The sequence below is a fragment of the Thunnus maccoyii genome, chromosome 18 (genome assembly GCF_910596095.1).
Source record: "Thunnus maccoyii chromosome 18, fThuMac1.1, whole genome shotgun sequence".
In the NCBI taxonomy this organism is placed as follows: domain Eukaryota; kingdom Metazoa; phylum Chordata; class Actinopteri; order Scombriformes; family Scombridae; genus Thunnus; species Thunnus maccoyii.
The window spans coordinates 10,696,235-10,716,492 of NC_056550.1; the positions used below are offsets into that span (position 1 = coordinate 10,696,235).

A 20,258-nucleotide genomic window follows, 5' to 3' on the forward strand; every position below is an offset into this window, starting at 1 on the left:
CTTTCTATACACATACACCCACACTGAAACCAAGCAATAACTCCGGGTTTTAGAAACTTTTCTGACACTAACTGCTCCATTGAGTGACTTTTCAATACTACATTTACCTGTTTTTTTGCCTGTCGGGTGGGTGTTCCCGTCTAGTTCTAGTTCAGTTCTAGTCATCAAGAAAAACTAGACAGTTTGTACTTCTGGCAGCAGCTCCGAGGGCTGTTTCTGACTCTTTTTTTTTTTTCCCAGACACCAACGGTGCAGTCAGTAGACTTATTACCTGTCATCAACTCTCCTTTCCGGCTCATCTTCCCTCCACTTGCTTCGCTGCATCACTGATGGCTTTTATCTTTTCATAATCTTCTAAGTCATATTTTATTTTTCATAGACTGTCAGCTCAGTGTAACATTGATGTGAATGTCTACCTGTATGCTATTTGCAAAAGACCCTCCTTAATGCCCACACTCTTGTTCACAACTACAACTTTATAGGTGTGCTACCAACTGAGAAGGGCACCCCCTTGTGGCCAAATTGGTCACCTTATTAGAGTTTGTAAGTTTTCAGACTACCCTGTGGCTTTTTCTCTCAAAAGCTTCTAACAGCATGTCATCACGGTACAGGTAATGTCAACACATTAACTTCAGCAACTTGCTTCAAACCGAAAAAAAAAGTGTAATCACAGCCTTAGCCTCCAATGAGAGATCATAAACTTTCATGAATACAGTTTGACTCCATTGTCCAAGAGTTGGCTACAGTGGCAATAAATAAGAAAACTGGGTAAATAGCATTAGTAGCTGAACAGACATAGAAAACATTGCTGTCTTCAGAAATTCAAGTAACAGTGCAAGAAAGTGCAGCCTAGAAACACTCCAGCCCCAAAACTGTCTTGTAATTTTAGTGCGGATGGCTTGCAAGGTGGCTCTGTGACAGCGCGAGTGGCTGTGGACAGTGAGAGGACACAGAGAGACAGTCGATCCTGTCAGCCAGGTCACAAAAGTTTAAGAGAAGTTTAGACGCTGATGTGACCCATCCTCCTCTTCTCGTTACATCATCCTCGCTTCCTTGCTTCCCTTTCTTACCTCTGTCCCTCCCAATTCCTTCACTTCTCTCCTTTTCCCCTGCCCACCTCCGACCTCCCTTCTCAGAGCAGTGAAGTGAGGCGTTGTTCCAGTGATAAAATTCAGGTCATATAAAGTGTATAACAGGAGTCTTCAACATCAATTTAAATCCCACTCAGATTTACAGCTATGAAGAACAAGAAATGAATGAGAGCAAGTGATGTGTGTTCAGGCTAATAGCGGTTGTATCCTGGATATATGAGCCATATAACATCAGATCTGACCAAACATGCTGAAATCACTGCAGACAGGCCTGCTTCACCTCATAAAGCTCCAGCTCCACAGGGTTGTGTAGAGCACCATTAACCCAGCAAGGATGGCACCAGTAGTGAATGGTACCTTCTCACTCTCCTCTTCGAATCAAACTGTGATGCGGTCTGTTAACTGTGGAAGAGTAATTGTATCCACCTACTGGACACAGCCTCTACAGTACGTACAAGGTCTGGCCTCTACCCTCATGCGTAGAAAGCCTGGAATAAAAAAATGAACAGAAGTTATATTGCCAATTGGACTGATTCTCAATTCCTTTCTTCCTCTGTTCTTAACTGGCACAAACAGCAGTCGTTGATCATGTGCTCTTAATTGGTACGAACAGCAGGGAAGATAAACTGAAAAATCACAAAGACAGGCAGGCAGCTTCTTCATCGTTTGCTGTAAACCTACAGTTACTGGATCAGTAATTCTGGACCACTTTAGAAATCTCTAACCAAGCAGAGCTGCCTTTGTGATTGTGCAGTGTGAACCTGAGCAAAGATGACTTATCCACAGCAGCTGTGAGCAAACTGCAACTTGAAAACAAACTATAGGACTGACTGTAGCTAAAGATCCAACTGAACAATACATGGAAATAAAAAAGGACAATAACAATGAAATGAGGAACTGTGAAATTAGGCCTGACTATATCAATCAATTAGTGGATTGACAGAAAATTAATAGCAATTTAAAAAATTGATTAAATCTGTCATTCCATAAAGCTGCTCTGGTCAAAATTTTTATATTTGCAGTGGATTAAACTGCAGCAGGAAGCTGTTTTTGGTGAAAATGCTCTGATAAACCAACTGCATGCTACCTGCCCAGCACCAAGCTGGTGAGAATAGTGGTGCACTTAGCAGCTAAAGAGCCAGATCATTCTCTCAGGAGTTGGTGGAGAGGCAGATAGAAAAAGGAGGAGTGAATAGTGGACTTACTTTCATCAAGTGGACAGAAACACGACTCCAAATGGATGCGAATGTTGTTCTGTGGTTGCTGGATGTGTAAATAGGCAACTGCTCGCTAACATGTTCACCATTTCCACTTGATAAGGTGATCATATGTCAATGTTGGGATTTCCCCACATGGTGAAAAAATCATTTGCTGCTCTCAGGTTCACAAAATGTTAACAATCACTTGCTTTTCTTCATTTCATATCATTGCTAATTTATTGTTTGGGTCTTTTTTTAGGCACTGGTCATCAGGTAAATTAAACTCATTGGAGACATTGCAACTGCCACTTGTCATCATGTTATTACGTCATTATGTTTCCTAGGATGGGAAAGGCTAGATATCAAATGTAACCATGGCAAAAGCTTTAAAAGCAACAACCCGTCTTGGGTACAACAGGCAATATGTTGAGTCATTAAACCAACTGCATTCGGGTTATTATTGACGTTATGAACTGCCTTTTTTATCTAGAAAGCTTGCCTTTATGCAGATCAATGTAGCTGACAGTATTAGAATTTCACCAATCTTTCTTTGTTTTTCCTTCCTCTGGCAGGATTTAACTTTTTATCAGTGTTTGGATTACTGGGTCATAACAACCTCTCTGCTGGCTCCGCAGTGAGATACCACATCACAATTGTGTTTATCCAAATCCAATCTTCTCATATTGCCGATGCACAAAAATGCGCACATCCCGCCACAGCCAACTCAGGGCAATCCCTCACTTAAAGACACCGAGCAGGCAGCACCACATCTGTACAACACACAATTACACCGCAGATATACACTATAAGCCTAATCTGGAGCTGTAGTTGTGTGGATTCACACAACTATAGCTCCAGATCACGATAACTGTTAAATATGGAGATGATGCCTCTAGGCGGCACGTGTCACTCACAAATCAATACATGAGAGCGGCATCTTATCCTGTGACAGCAGCAATAGCGCAACATCAGGAGTCAAGTGGATGATAAAACTCAGTTTTGCCGCATCTGTTAGTACAGTGCATTATCTATCATACTACTTTAGCTGCAGGGGTAAATGAAGAAGTTATGCATATTTCTCTAACTAGGCCACAGGGGAGGTGGTGAGGGAGCGAGGAGGAGGGGGGGGGGGCAGTTGGTGGGGGTTATGTGATTGTCAAGACATAAAGAATTCCCACTTTTCTGTGTGAGCTGAGGCTGTGTGTGTGTAAGAGAGAGGGAAAGAGGAAAAAGAGAGAAAGAGAGAGGATAAAGGAAGAGGAAGAAAGCGAGAGATGAAAAAGTAAGCAACTGTATAAGAGCAGGGTAGACTTAAAAGCCCTGATATTCTGAGTAAAAACATCAATATTCACGCACAGTATAAAGCTGAACTGCAGGCTTGATTTGAGTTCCCCGTCTCTCTCTGTTGATGATACTGCAGAGCTGGGAGGAGGACTTCTTCCTCTCTCTCTCTTCGTCTTTCATGTGTTCAGCTCTGTGGAATCCATAGATAACAGGCATATGTAACACACACACAGACACAGAAACACACATACACACACACACACGCATGCTGTGGTGTCGTATAAGCAAAGCAGCGCACTCCGAGGTGAGTGTGTGAACGCGTTAAGAATGTTTTCAGGTTAGACTGTAGTTCAAACGCTCACACAGAAGAGAAGAAGAAGAGGGGATGGAGGGGAGTGGGGTGAGTTTGTTGCTATGCAACCAGACTGTGCTGTTTGAGAGCATAACCATCCACTCCGCAATGAGTTAACGCGTGCATGCGCACACATGCAAGTACACACACACACATACATGCACCCACGCATATGCAGAAACTGTGGGAATCTGCACAGACACAAACATTCCCATGATTGATTTCCACAAAGTGCTCAAAAGCATTTAAATATCTGACGTGTATCTTCACATCATATGTTCGTTTCTTTCTCTGATCCATCATGCATTCAATGGCTGGTTTGCTGATTGGTTATCAGAGATTCAGACCGTTCTGAAAACGGTCAGAACAATGCCGCTTTCCTCGGCATGATAGAAATTCCCTCCTGAGATAGCAGTTTGAGTCAGACAAAAAATGACCCAAAGCGTATTGTAAATTCAGCGAGAGCGTCAGTCTGCTCTCATGTGACCCACCAGGACAAATCATAAAATAGCATGAATAGCTCTCATTATTCATTTCTATATTAGCATCCTGTCCCATGGTGTCATCTCTCAGGCATAGCAATACATTGCATTTGCATGTTTCAAAGAGCCTCATTGTCAGTGGGGAGATCATCTGAACATCCCTCATACATTCTCTCATACATCCTCATGCATGAGCATAGCTAACTCGCTATCATTTCTACTGGCCACTGCTCCTGCTTGTTTTAGTATCATGATGTTTATCATTTACATAGTATTATGAAATGTTTTTACATCAGATACAGCTAAATATGGATCGATGTTACCAAAATCACAAAATAAAAAGCTGGTATAAATCTCACTGTTTGCCTAGCTTTAAGCTTCACATCCATGTAGTGATGTTGTTTGTGGTCAGTGTCCTGCACTGAACCATGCAGACTTCTAATCTGATACAGTATCAGTATGAGTAATTCTATAAAGAGTGATTCAGTCAGTGAGTATTTTATGTCAGCCTTTGCACTCTGACAATACTTTAACACTTCTACCAAAGCAATCAATAAGAACATTAATGTTAACACAGAAGAACACAGAGACAACAGACAAACTCACATCAACACCGTGAAACTACGATAAGACTCTATCTCGACAATAATCACTTTGACATCAGGTGCAACAGTTTCATTACACACTGATCCAACTTATGAATCAGTGTGTAATGAACACTGATGCACAGTTTGAAGATATATTAAAACCTAAAATAAAAATAATAAACAGTAGACATCTCAAAAATATAATTCTAAGTCTAGAAGGTGATGTGTGGAAAGTTGATGTGAGGATATTGAATGATAAAGTGAAGTTAACGGTTGGCTTCCAAAAATCAGCGCTGGCATTTTAAACATTTGTGAGCTGCGTTCTCTTAACTTCGACTTACTGCAAAGGATGGAGAAACACAACTTACTATATCCTGCACGCCATTTAATTTTATGACTAAGGCACCAGACATTAGGTTAACCATAAAAGGAAGGAATTAGCTTCCACAACACCACATCAAAGCACACACTAATCCCAATATTTTGTTTATTCTCATCACACGATAAGCTTTTATTTGATTATTTGTGCTGTTTGAATGAGTCACATGGTGAGACGTTGGAAGTCAGATATCTGAACGTCTATTTTTTTTTTATTATTCTTTCAGCATTTCATTCGACAACATTCTGGAAAAAAAGACTCACATATGTATGTAGGAAATGATCTTTGCATACCATGTCTGTAATGTACACCCTAACAAATGCACAAGTGCGTCAAGGGGGTATTTGTAGACAATGACAATGAAGGGACGGTAGATAAGTGAGTCATCATTTCCATTTAATCTCTTCTCTAATTTGCTGAGCAGCACTGTCTAATGCCAGCTATCATGTGGAGTGTTATTTTCCAGCGTAGGATCTGGCACGATTGCTTCACCAGCACTTGTTCTTACTGAGTGCATCTGGTGATTATTATCAGTTTTTCATGCCTTCTCTCCCATCCTTCTCCATTTAATAAATGTGTCACATTCCCCCCCGTCTCCTCATCCAGTCCTTTGCTTTCCCTCCAGTCCTTGGCCTAGTATACCTCCAACCCCCTCCCCTCCACCCACCACCACACTCATCCCCCCCCCTCTCTCTCTCTCTCTCTCCTCCACCCTTCCCCTCTAGTATTGGTCTTCAAAGCAGCAGGCAGAAGTCTACAGCAGCTCTGCAGCTCTTGAAATATAGATTTTATTGCCTGTGGGACCCTGCCTGCTGCTCTGTACATATCTAACACAAAAAAACACACACACACACAGATACAGCTGTATGTGTTGCCATGCACGTGGTTTCACTCACACAAACACTTTCAATTTCTCAGGGTGTTATGTACACACAGGCACATCTTTCATTCCTTAGTATGTCCTTGTATAATAAACTTTGTACTCTTGCAGTGGTTCGATGTTATGATCTGATTAGTACAGAATGAACCGCAACCTTTACTAAAGTCTTTCTCACCTCCTTCACTCTTCTCTGTATGGTCTACTGCACTATCACTTGTGTTTGCTCCCTAAGACACTTTTTCAAACTTATCCCTTCTTAGCATTTACAGCCCGCTGACGGCAAAGAAAGCCGAATAAGCCAAAGTCAATTTGACTCAACCTGTCAACAAAAACACAAAATTGACCTTTTTACTAATTAGTGGAGGATATGTATGCCCTGCATGAGGAGTAAACACAAAAATAAATCAATAGACATCACAGATTCAAGCAAAGTCGGTGAAAGACAGACAACTTCTCTTTGGTTGTTGGGAATAGAGTCGTTAAACAGTGGACGGCTCCAATTTCTTCCGATTTCGTTTTGATTTAATCCAACATGATTTGGAAATGCTCAAATTTCAAAACCACAGACGGGTGACTTTAAATCGTTAGGATGATAATTTTACACCAAATTCTCTGCTCTTCATCAGTATTGTGTGATTCATTTGTTCTCATTTATCCTGAGAAAGTCAATCCCGTTGTCTCTTTTTTGGGCGGGGGAGGCCATACAGCTGTTGGTCTGGAAAATCTAAATACACACCAAAAAAGCGTCAAGTGTGCCAACTCTTTCTTGTTTTTTCTTCCCTTCACTACTCGATTTTCTTCTTTTTCTTCATCTGTTTGTCTTCCGCTGCCCCTCTCATCAGCCTTGCATTACTCTAGAACCCATTCGACCCGAGTTACAGTAAATACAAGCTAGATCACAAAAACATCTTGAGCACTTCTCGGTCCATCGGTTGATAATGGAACAGCAATCTTACCACTGAGATGCTTTTTTGTGAAAATGGGCTGTGTAACTCCATTGTAACTGCTCTGTATTGGAAACAACTCTCAAGGGAGGGTTCTCCATTGCTCTCTGTCTCTCTCATTTTCAGCCACTCGCAGTTTCCCTCCGGTCTTCCTCGTTCGCTCACTTGTTCGGGTCTTCCTCTCATTTCCCATCATTCCTTCTTTCATTATTGATTAGTTCAAAAACCTCTCAAATCCCAAAGAGTTGCCCCGCCCAAGCTGAGTGTTTGTATGTGTGTGTGTGTGTGTGTGTGTGTGTGTGCATCTGTGGAAGAGCTTCAGCCAAGTGGGACTTCGGGACCTACTTTACTACATTGACATCAGCAGTTGCCGGGTGTGTTCATAACTATGGTGACCCTGTTGTCTGGGCGACAGCCATTATGTTGTCACGGAAGCACTCAGGCTAATGGAGGAGCCGTATTAATGATGATGCTCTGTCCCCCCCACCCTCTTTCTCTCTCCTTTCCTCACACACACGTTCAGATATGCATACATTACTAATGCTCTTCCATAATAAATGGCTTCTTCATTCCTCAGACGCCAGCCATAAATCGATGACACTTTTACCTGACCTGCTTTCTTTTACTCATTTGCTGAAGCGCACTCAGACACAATCACACGGACGGAGACACAGCGGCTCTGTTTACCTAGTCATTTCGTCCATTGATTAAAGTTTTATAGAGGCCAGTTATTGTCTGTAAGCAAAAAGATGCAGCTGTCCGCAGTTTTAATAGACATGATGTGTCCCTGGCAAACATACTGTACATAGAGCAGATGGAAATCATTATGAGTCATATCATGATTTTCTTCCTTTCAAGAGGTTGCTACCAGGGATGCATGCTAAAAAGCTATCCGCTGACAGTAGAGAGTATTGCATATGTGTGTGTGTGTGTGTGTGTGTGTGTGTGCTCACTTATTATGTGCCTGTGTGTGGGCATCAGTTTTTGGCCCTCAACTATGCGAGTGTACATGCCTGTGTTTGATTCTGTCTAGCAGCTGAGCATGTGTGTGTTTTTCTATATGAGGTGCCTGAGTGCATTTTCTTGCTGAGTATTGGTTAGCTGGTCCTACTGATAATGAAAGAAATGTCAGTGAAAGGAAACTTCACTGAGAGGCAGATAGAGGGATGATGGATGGATTCAGCTAGTTAGCAAGTAGTGTCCTGACATATATATATATATATATATATATACACACACATACATGTATATTTTAAACCCAGGTAAAATATTTTCCTCAGCAACTATATTACTTTTACCCATCTATCTCCTAGAGTCCAAAGACAGAGGTTAAGTGAACTGGACACTCTAACTTGCCTATAGGTGTGAATGTGTGAATGTGTGATAGATTGGTGACCCTGAACAGTGGATTAGAAAATGGAGCACTGGATGAATGTATAATACACAGCATGTTACTAAATTAACTGTAAATACACCATCAAAAAGTTATAAAAAATATATAATAAACACGATTGACGTGACCTGTGATGGACTGACGTCACGTATTAAAAGCCTTACCCCACTTCTCGCCTAGTGTATGCTGGGATAAACTCCAGCCACCTGCAACCATGCACAGGTAGATGGGTTGGAGGTTGGATGAATGGATTGACAGCTGGCAACTAATCAGATTTTAGTGATGTTTAGAACTTGCAAGCATTCAGATCATCAGACAAGTCAGAACAGTTATTAGATTGCAGAGTTGGAAAGTGAGAGTTAAAATACTATGAAGTGACGATATAACACTGTTGGGGATAGTAACAAAGGATTTGTGGAAAATCCATTGGACTGCAGCTGTGCTCATTTACATCATGAGTCTTAGTAAATACTCTGCTAAATATGAAAAGTGGCAGATTTGCAAAGGTGAGAAAGTACAGTAAGCAGGATTTGAAATTCTCTCTCAAGCTCTATTTTACATTCTTCATACAACTACTTGTCACTTTTCGAGTGCAACACAATGGGCCTCATGCAAGCACATTTTTGTATTCTTATCCTAAAACTGTCTGCCTTTATTTTGTGAGGTTTGCTCACACGAGTGTTCCAAGCCAGATTCAACAAACTGTCTTTACTCCCTGAACTTGCCGTAAATCGCTTGTTTCAGCATGACGAATATCACCTGTTCATGTTTGTGAGATTTAATCATTAGCATAATCAACGGCCCTAAAGTTGCCATATAAGGCTACATGTTGTGCTCAGTTTGTGGGCAAGTTTCATTTACAAAAATGTTCTCAAAGAGCAAAAAACAAGAATTTCAAACTGCAGAGTTTTAAGTCCTGCTTTCAGTAATCAACAGACAAAAACATAACTTTTTAGAAGTGTCAGTAATAGGGGACCCAAAACAATTAAGAAATATTAATAAGCTTCAAACAACATGCCATCAGAGCAGTTTGTAGTGTGACAGAAATAAAGACGGAATGGTATGAAATGAAATTAGCTGCTAGAAATGTCTTTCCCGCCTTTTAGTGTGGCCATTCAGAACAGCTATGAAGATTTTTGCCTTTAGACATGGTTGGACAAAGAACCATTTAGTGTAAAGAATGCTCAACCTTGAGGACATTCAGGTTAAGATAAGTCTCCTAAATTATCAAATAAGCATTTCTGCTGACTTTTGTCATTGAGATTGCAGAATCCCTAACTGTGAAACAGCAGTAGTTCTTGTTACTGTTTGAATGTGTGTACTACTCCCCCAGGCTGTTGCTGTAAATAAGAATGGGTTCTTAAACAGTTTGCCCTGGTTAAATGGAGGTTAAAAATCGTACACAGGCTTCCAATCTCAAGAGTGGAATGGTGATACAGGGGAATGGAAAAATTACACAACAAAAGCACTCTAGGCTCCATCATTCCCCTTTAAGTTTCAATGATGTTTAGATTAGGTGACTGGGGAAGCACCTCAAGTCATTTGAAACCACTCTTGAATTTGTTTAGCTGTGTTTCTGGGAAGGGTTATTGTATTTGATTAGACCGTCAAGAGGTGACTGTATGATGCACCCCGTACTGTAAAATGGCCATGCAGTTCTTCAGAACTATGCAGGGCAATGATATAATCTAATGACCTCATCCAAACCACTATAGATCATACCTAACAGCTGGGAGCACATGGCTGAAAGCATTCTGGGGCTTCTTCCATCTGTCCAGATATTGGAAAATGGTTATAAATGATCCTTTAGACCATTCATTCAACCATTTATTTTCTAAACCTGCTTACATTCAGGGTCACAGGGGGGTCGGAGCCTATAGCGTTAACAGGACCAAAAGCAGGGACACTCTGAGGGTGAGCAGCCAGTCTAATAAAAATCTTATTGTTTTCATATCACACAGTTTTTGTTATTCTAAAACTGGGTGTTATATGATTATGCACTGGGTTTTGACACAGAGGGTTCATCAGTGACAGTTCTACAATTCCATCACTAGATTACTTTTTGAATTTATCAATTTTTAATTTTTAGCAATTATTTTGTTAGATGCTTTGCAATCTCCTTTCTCAGCTTATTGGAGAGATTTCTCTAAGTTAATCCAAAAATATTAATTGTTGTAAGCGTCTACACTGTCTCATTCACAACTCAAAACACTTGACAAAACACAACAGCAACAATTATGGACCAAGCTGTGAGAACATTTGCATGGCTTTCACACAGAAAGTGACTACAGCCTTCAAATTTCCTGAATACTTCTCTCACTCAAACACAAACAACCAACAAAACTCTGTGGATCTGCGGCCCATTTTGCAAATGCTTACATACTCACTTCAAAACTCTTCAGTTTATGTTCAATAACTAACACAAATTCATGTGGACGGCCATTTGCCAAATCATAACCACACTGAAATACATCTATGTTCAACCAAAAGCCCACTGAAACCTTCCCTGCTGCATTTCTATGACTTGTTCTTGTAGAATACATTGTAGTTACAAATTTTGTTTTTCTATTGTGTAATGAAAAGTTTGTTTATACAATATACACAATTCATCATCAATTAAAAAAACAACATACAGTACCAGTTTGGACACACCTACTCATTCAAGGGTTTTTCTTTATTTCTATTTCCTACATTATAGAACAATATTAAAGACATCAAAACTATGAAGTAACACATACACACATAACACATTGTTTACTACAATCATGTAGTAAACAAAAATGTTAAACCAAAATGTCTTTCATAATTTAGATTCCTCAAACCTTTTGCTTTGATGACAGCTTTGCACAATCAGCCCTCTCTAGGCTAGCTTCATGAAGTGGTCACCTGGTGCTTCTCCAACAGTCTTGAAGGAGTTCCCACACATGCTTAGCACTTGTTGGCTGCTTTTCCATCACTCTGCAGTCCAACTCATCTCAAACCCTCTCAACTGGGTTTAGGTTGGGTGATTTTGGAGGCCAGGTCATCTGATGCAGCACTCCATCACTCTCTTTCTTGGTCAAATAGCCCTTACAGAGACTGGAGGTGTGTTTTGGGTCACTGTCCTGTTGAGAAACAAATGACGGTCCCACTAAGTGTAAACCAGATGGGATGGTGTGTCGCTGCAGAATGTTGTGGTAGCCAAGCTGGTTAAATGTGCCTTGAATTCTGAATAAATCACAAACAGTGTCACCAGCAAAGCCGCCCCACACCATCACACCTCCTCCTCCATGCTTCACGGTGGGAGCCGCACATGCAGTAGACTCACAGATCAGTCTTGAAACACTTCGTTCATAGAAACTGAAGACAGTCCCCCAGGTTTTGTTGTTGGAACTGGGTGGAAATAATTAGAGTTTAAAAAAAACATGCATTGCAGAACCAATCCAAAGTCTTTACGGCAGCCCATCATATTGGGGCAGTGCAGATGGAGGAGAATGGGGGGAGAGCATAATTTCTGGTAAGGCGTGTCCTTGACAAAAATGTAAGGGGTGTAGGTTTGTTAGTGGCCGTTCTCGCCACAACTACCGTGCATTTGAAAATCCCCAGAATGTGGTAGGTGGAGATCGCGGTATTGCAAGACTGCACATGCACATACCATCCATTCACCTTTTCTGCGTCTCACAAAGGCACAGCGGTGGGGACCAAAAATCTCAAATATGGACTCATCAGATCAAAGTATAGATTTCCACTGGTCTAATGTCCATTCCTTCTGTTTCTTGCCCCAAGCAATTCTCTTCTTATTATTACTCTGCCTCAGTAGTGGTTTCTTTGCAGCAATTCGACCATGAAGGCCTGATTCATGGAGTCTCCTTCTAACAGTTTATGTTGAGATGTGTCTGGTACTTGAACTCTGGGACGCATTGATGTGGGCTCTAATCTGAGGTGCTGTTATTTTTCTGAGGCTGGTAACTCTAATTAACTCCTCCTCTGCAGCAGAGGTAACTCTTGGTCTTCCTTTCCTGGGGCAGTCCTCATGATGACATCCAGTTTCATCATAGCTTTTCATGGCTTTTGCGATTGCACTTGAAGAAATTTTCAAACTTTCAAAGTTCAGGTTCTTTTCCGGTTTGAATGACCTTCATGTCTTAAAGTAATGATAGATTGTTGTTTCTCTTTACTTAGTTGAGTGGTTTTTGCCATAATATGAATTACTACAGTAGTTGAATAGGGCTATTTGCTGTATACCAATAGTACCTCAGCACAATGCAAAGGATGGTCTCAAATGCATTAAGAAAGCAAGAAATTCCACCAATTAACTTTTGACAAAGTACATTGTTCACTGAAAAGCATTCCAGGTGACTACATCATGAAGCTGGTTTAGAGAATGCCAAGAGCATCATCATCATCATCAAGGCAAACGGTGGCTACTTTGAGGAATCTAAAATATGAAACATAATTTGGTTTGTTTAAGAGTTTTTTGTTTACTACATGATTCCATCATTGGTGGCTGGTCAATGTAGAACACTGTGGTGCCGCCCCCAATCCAATTATCCAGAGAAGAATTAAATTAAAACATGCTAAACATAAACTAATTATATGTCACAAAATAAAACATGTTTATTGTTACTCTGTGTCTTATAGTCATGCCAGCATTTATTAAAAATTGGTTTACAAATTGTATTTGGTTCATTTGGTGTGAATACATACACTTCCTGTTTGAAGGGCGCCGGCCAAATGAGTGTGTATGTAGGTCCTTCAACTTTTGGCAAGCAGGTGACCTGAGGCTGCGCTATAATTGATTGCTTCAGATTTGTCACGGGACACAGCTCTCTGCACCCCGTACAGTCCTATTTTTATTGGTGGAATTTCCCCGCAACGTCATCAGTGAGATGTGCGCACAAGCAGGTTTCAGTTTTTCAGAGAGTTAATGTTCCAAATGTTACGAAAATCTATCCTGTACAGCAATCAAACAGCAGGAATTATGTATACGCTAACATTACTTTATTGTTTTCATGCTAACGTTGTTTGTGTGACAGGGAACTTCTGTGCAATTAACCCGTGCTGCTGGTTGATGGTTTGGGACACATGCAGCTACTTTTTCACTACCTGTAAACTTTGTGTAGTGTGTGTTAGCGTCATCACTGCTACTAGCTGCCCTTTCTTACTGGAAATTGTGTCATTATGTTAGCTTTTTGTTTAAATATAGCTTTGTGTGGGTTTGTTGGTGTTCACATTTTAATAATGTTGATAATAACCCCACATAGAATTATTATTTCTGCTTTAACAGTATTGAATTGTCCATTTTTGCTGAGCCAAGCAGTAGTGCTTCAGCACACCCTGCTGGTGATACATGGTAATAGCATACCTGTCAAATGGCTTTTTACAATTACTGTACATTCAGTCTTGTGTTCCTGTATTACTGACATTACATGTTTGTTAAGTGACCACATGGTGGCGCTATTGGTACCATGTTTTCATATGTTATGCATTTCCACATGGGACAACTGTCCATGAAGTAGGAATACATGAGCACTTCTCATAGAGATATCTTCTCATAGACTTTCCATTATAAATTTTAATATAATTTAAAAAAGTCCCCTCCCTCGTCCAAAAAAAAACAAAAAAACAACAGCTGCCACTGGATGCCATATGTGTTATTTTATAGTTCTGATGTGTTCATTATTGTTCTACAAAAAAATAGAGATCACAAAGTGATTGACATATCATGTGCTGCCTGTTGTTAGTGTTTTTTTTGTTTTTGTTTTATCTCAATGTGTTCTGCTTGACACAAGTTGTTGTCAGTTGTAATCAAGTGTTAGTTATTTGTTTTTGTGAGTAAAATGAACTGCTGTGCCCAGCAGTGTGTTGGTGAAGTTAATCAGAGTTATTTTGTGATTATTGCGGCCAAAAATGCTTGATTTTGCAGCGGCTTCTCTCAAAAATTGCTATACTACTTGCAATGTTTTATGTGCTCTTTTTGCGGTAAAATTGTGGGAATTACTAACTAAACTAATTCCAATAGAGAGTAATATGTAATCACTTCCTTCGATAAAAAGCATACTGCATATCACAGGAACAACTATATTTCAGTATTAGTTTTTTAATTTAATTTCTGAACGTGAGAACCATGTGCTCATAGTTATATAAAAAAAGAAAATATTGTACTTGAGTTCCATTTATAAGCCTTTATTAAATAAACTTTCACTTCAACATTAGCACCAAATAAAATCAATCAACAATGCCATTAAAATAAACACATTAACATAAAAATATGGTTTCATTTCCAAAGTTCCTGGTTTTATGTTTGAGGTAGATTATGTCCATCTTTCCTGTCTGAATGAACAAAACACCAACTTGTATTCTTCTGACTAACTGAATGCAAACCTCATGTGGGAACATTTGGGAATTGTTTTGCTCGTTCTATGGTAGTTATTTTTGTTGGCAGGTGAGATTTTTCCATCTTCACCTGAATCCTTGCTGGATGTGCGCTGCGATGACGTAAGTCACTGCAACACGAAATGTGGCAATTAGCCCAAATCACAGTTGATTTGGCAATTTCATGCACAAAAGTTGCAATAATTTAACAAAATTACAAGCTATTGCAAACATTGCAGAGATTTCTTAAATTTGTGCTGATTATTGCAACTGTAAAATCGCAATTTCCTGGAGGGACTGGTTAACTATGTGAAGAGTTTTGAAGATGTGGACCTATTATTGAACCTTACATGTAACCAATTGTAAAAAAAACTGTAATAATTGAACTGAAAAGCACCGCCTTCTCTGTTGTGCCTCGGCTGAGATCAGAGGTGTGCTCTGTTGCACCTGTAACCACACCCTAGAGTGATGTTAAAGTCCACTGACCTCAATGTGAAGCACACTACATCACTGCAGAAGTTAAACCGGTGGAGGTCCGCAAAAACAAGAGATGGTGTTCAGATGCTCTTTAATTACAGCTTTATTTTGTCCACTGCACTGCACCAGGTGTACCTTTGTTCAATCAGCAATTCAGATGTGTCTCAGAAATACCAGCTGTTGCACCAGATGTGGAAGATTAGCAGGTGGAAATGTATATCACAGCCCCTCCCTGGACTCCCCTCTCTCCCTCTGACTGAAATTAAATAGCTGAAAATTGAGAGACTAGAAGCGGAACTGCTCTGGTCTGCTGAGCTGTTTTTAAGAAATAAAAGATAGTCTTTATATACATGCAATAATGCCTCTGTGTACACCAGTTATGAACTTATATTGATGATCGCACTGTTTGTGTGTTGAGACCGCAACCAACCTGATCAACATGTCACTTCAGTGCTAAATGAGCTGTTAACAACCCATTGAAAAGTGTTCTATCTTGTAAATAACAAGCATTTGAATTGCACTAAGGCTGCATCTAACGATTATTTTTATTATTGATAAATCTGACGATTATTATCTTGGTTAATCGGATCATTTAGTCTATGAAATGTCAAAAAGTAATAAAAAACACTGATTTCAGTTTCCCTAAATCCAAGGTAACATCTTCAAATGTCATGTCTAAATCACACACTGTAATTTGTTATTGTTTGACCATGTGATTGCCAGTGATTGCTAATGGTGATTATAACAAGATCAGAGTTGCAAATTTTAACAGATTTTAGTGCTGATGCAGCAAACTGAGGGTTCACGTTCAGGTTACTTTATTTGTGCCTGTAAGTAGATTTGGTTTGCAGCAGGAGAAAACAGGCATCTATCTTGACACACATTTTACAAATAGCACAGACAATAGACAAACATGATAAAGTGCTCAAGGCTCCAATAATTAGGACTTAAAAAGAGAAAAATAACAATAAAAATAATAAAATGCATAACCACTAGAATAAATAAGGTAAAATACAAGGTCAAAAATACAATAATCGTCCCAAGATATTTGTAGGATTGCACACATTCCACTGTCTGATCCTCAATGGATTTGACTTCTAAAATCAATTATCATGTCTTTGGCTATAGATACATACGTGGATGAGCAGGCTGTGGCCGGTCTCATTGTCCTGGAGCCGACTAACAATAGCAGAGTAATTTGCGTACTTTAAAATGGTCCTGTTTTCACACCTGCTCTGACACATATTTGCGTAGAGGATAAATAGTAGGCCGACAGCAACACATCCCTGTGGGGAGCCAGTGGAGGAGCAAACTTGGTCAGACAGAATTCCATTTACCTTCACTCTTTGTGTCCTATTAGTTAAAAAGTCGAGAATTCAGCCCACAAGATTGTTACTTAAGTCAAATTGTTCTAAAAGCCTGCTGGTTAAAATATGCAGTTGAATATGTTAAAAGCACAGGAAAAGTCAACAAATAAAGTCTAGCATGAAACCCATTTCCCTCAAAGTGTTCTACTCCTCTGTGTGGCCTATAAGCAAGTGCATGCTCAGTTTTCCCTAAGATTTAACCTTAAGACAAGAACCAGTTTTTCAAAGGTTTTCATTAAAATTGACCTGAGAGCAACCAGTCTAAATTTATGAAGCGTTTTGGGGCAACTAGATCTGGTAACAGGGACTACCACAGCATCCTTCCAGACCTTAGGTACATGCTGCTCCTGTAAACACTTATTAAAAATGTAGTGGAATACAAGACTCAGTTCTTTTGCACAAGATTTAAGTAAGCGACCGCAAATGTAGCCAGGTCCATGACTCTTATTTACTCTTACTTGAAAGGAAGACCTTTTCAACATGCTTTTGGTCTATGTCAAAGTGCTGATTGTCTTCAAGTTTGTGACTCATTTCCTGAATTTCATCCAAAGTGACATGACAGGCTGTTCTCTGGATTCCTGAGGCCTGCTATAGTTCTCATGCTTGACCAGGCTGAGCCAAAGTTTTTTTTTTTTTGCAGCCATTTTGTTCTCTAGTTCAGATTTATAGTTCTGTTTTGCTTTTACTGAACACTGAACATGCTGCACTAGCAGTATAATCAATAACTCATCTATAGCAGATGATACCGTGACACCACTCTTTGCAGCCCTGATCCCTTATATTACACTCACTGTACATCACAGCCATTTAGGTTATACACTATAGAGATAAACAGCACAATCGAATTCCTTGTTATTCCACATTAATTTGTCCTAATTTGACAACAGATGCACAAAATAAGCTGGAATGAATAAGTAGCAGTGCTGGTGAAGCTGCTCCTATCTGACAGGCTCAAATAAATAAAAAGCTCTTCTTGGTCGCCCTTTTTTTCAACCAGAGCCAACAGCATCATGACTTATTACTCTACCTCTAGGGAGCTCAGTAGACCAGGCTGACCTTAAAGACTCACACCCATGATGAATATCAAAATAACCTCCCCCCTGAGTTCTTTGAATCTATCTCTCCTCGCCTTATTCTCCCTCATCAGCTGCTTGATTTCCCCATCACCCCAATCCCTTACGGCTGGTACTTTAAAACAGCTGTCTTTTCAAACCAATGGCTTCCTCGTTTTTTCCCTAACACCTCCCCCCCCCCCACCCCCACCCCCGCCTACTCTCCCTCTCTATGTCACCTCTCCAGTGAAGGACAGAAGAGGTTACTGAGCTGTGTGGTAGCCAGCGGGCAGGACAGGCTCTCACAAAAGAGAACATGAGGTTGATGCTGCTTCGAAATTTAGGTGCTTTTCTCACCAGTCATGTAGACATGGCTAATTTTACTGTCACCGTCATGCATAATGAGCTATTGTGGGAGAGCAGGACAGCCTCCTGGTTAGAAATTTGGCAGGTTTTATCCACACACAAAGCAATGCTGACTATCATTCCACATATATCGTTGCAAGTTGCTGTCAATGTGGAGTGGATTGTCAGGGAAATACCTTAAGTTTTACTTCATTATCAGGAAAAACAATTATCTGTCCCCTTTTAAGCTAAAATTGATGGCTTGAGTGTCAGCAGAGTGTGTCCTTTATTGGAAAACCTGCTTGGTTTATGTTCACAACAGTTGAAAAGCAGCCTTCAGCCTACACAGGCCAATCTGACTGGACAGATGGGCCCTTGAGATCCAAGAGGACTCTGAGGCAGAAAGATGTTTGGGAAGAGGCAGAGAGCGGGGGGACAGCATGTGGGAGAGGAGAGGAGGGGAGCAGTTTAACAACATGGTGTGGAGTTTTGGTCCCTCTCCCAGAGGGCATAAAAGATTCAAACTGGGCTAAAGACAGACCACACACACACACACACTCACCTACATGCATGCACCACACAAAACACATGTGCACACACCACCACCACCACCACCACCACCAAACTGTAGGATTCAGCCACACTAGAAAGCAGACCAGGTTAGGCAGACAAGAAGATGACTTAGAAAAAAAATGTCTGCAGACAGTTTAGCCATAAACAGAGGGAGAGAAAAAGACAGAGAGGCTGAGTGAGAGGAGGAGAGAGCCAAGAGAAGAGCTCATTAAACTGAATGTGAAGGGCAGCAACAGACAGTTTTTTTTTTTTGTTGGACAGGCAGAAAGTATCGACTGTCGCAGGTATCATTACACACACAGTTGTCTTCATAAAGCAGCTGGAGTGGAGTTACCCAATACTTCTTTGGATAGTGCAATACAATCTGCCTGGTTAGTTAGTAAGTTAGGTTGATAAATAGCTAAGGTATGAAGACATTTAAAGTAAAACTTTTCATGAATTCAAACTCATTCAAATCTTTTTTGATACAATTTATAGTTGACATTCTTTTCCGCAATAGCCATTCAGTGCATTTGCTTTCTGTTGCCCTTCCAGTACTGGATTCAGAATGTCTACCTAAGCACAAGAGATTCACAGGAAAAGATGCATAATGCAGCGCAGCTTCGTCTTATCAATAACAGCCTAACTGTTCACTTATTTCCTGCTGTTCCTGTTTCATACTGAAAGCGTTAAACTGGCAGAATAAGGGGTGAATTTTAGACAACTGTCTTTTCTGCATTTCTTCAATCAAGCTTCTATGATTTGTTGAAGTATGAGTAAAGTAGGCTCAACCAAACAGTATTCCAGTTACAATCAGATGACAGTAAAAAACTCACATTAAGCTCACTCACATTAAACTCACTGTCATATTTATCTTGACAGTGATATATAACAATACTAGTCTCATCAATCTCATCAAGAAGAACAAATTAATTGTTAATATCAGATGATAACCATCTGCGGAGGTTCTGACATAATTTAGTGTTTGGATAAGAATAATAATATTCACGCTCAATCCAACTTCTTCTTGTCAGTTTATGTCACGTAAAACTGCCAACCTCTGGTCTTGTGTTGCACAATATACCGTGGTGAATTGTGGGATACACTTGGCTCTGAATATCAAAGCGGTGTTAGGAGAAGTGTGCATCAAGTGTAGGTTAAGTGTAGTGTGTGTTGGTATACATCAGACATGTGACACACTTCAAGTGCTCAAGACTGTGAGTGTGGGTATTGGGATGCACCCTTTGTCTCAAGTTGTCTCATTCCAGCAGGTGCGACAAAGCTAACAGGAGAGTGAGAGAGATGTCATTCAAGCAGGGTTTTTACATGTCCGCTGAGTCTTGAGAAGAGGTCTTATCAGGAACAATGAGTAAAAACACCTGTGCGGGTGGACCGCGGCCTTTTATAAGTTATCAATTAAAAATGGTTTCAGCATTGATTCCTTCTCTTCACCTCTCACCTTTGTTACTTCTCGTTCTCTCATTATTTTCTCACCGTCTTATCTCCTCCTCCCTCTTGCA

At 40.2% G+C, this 20,258-nt stretch overlaps 1 protein-coding gene across 11 annotated transcripts in view; it reads right to left on the reverse strand.

The window, feature by feature from the left end:
* cacna1ha (calcium channel, voltage-dependent, T type, alpha 1H subunit a) overlaps window positions 1-20,258 on the reverse strand; it is a 166,335-nt gene that overhangs the window by 142,611 nt on the left and 3,466 nt on the right. For 6 of the 11 annotated variants that reach the window (XM_042392585.1, XM_042392587.1, XM_042392586.1 and 3 more), the window contains exon 3: window positions 3,647-3,764. The exons of the other annotated variants lie outside the window; for them this stretch is intronic. The gene's annotated coding sequence lies outside the window, so the exon portion shown is untranslated. The remainder of the gene's footprint in view (window positions 1-3,646; window positions 3,765-20,258) is intronic. 11 annotated transcript variants of the gene reach the window in all.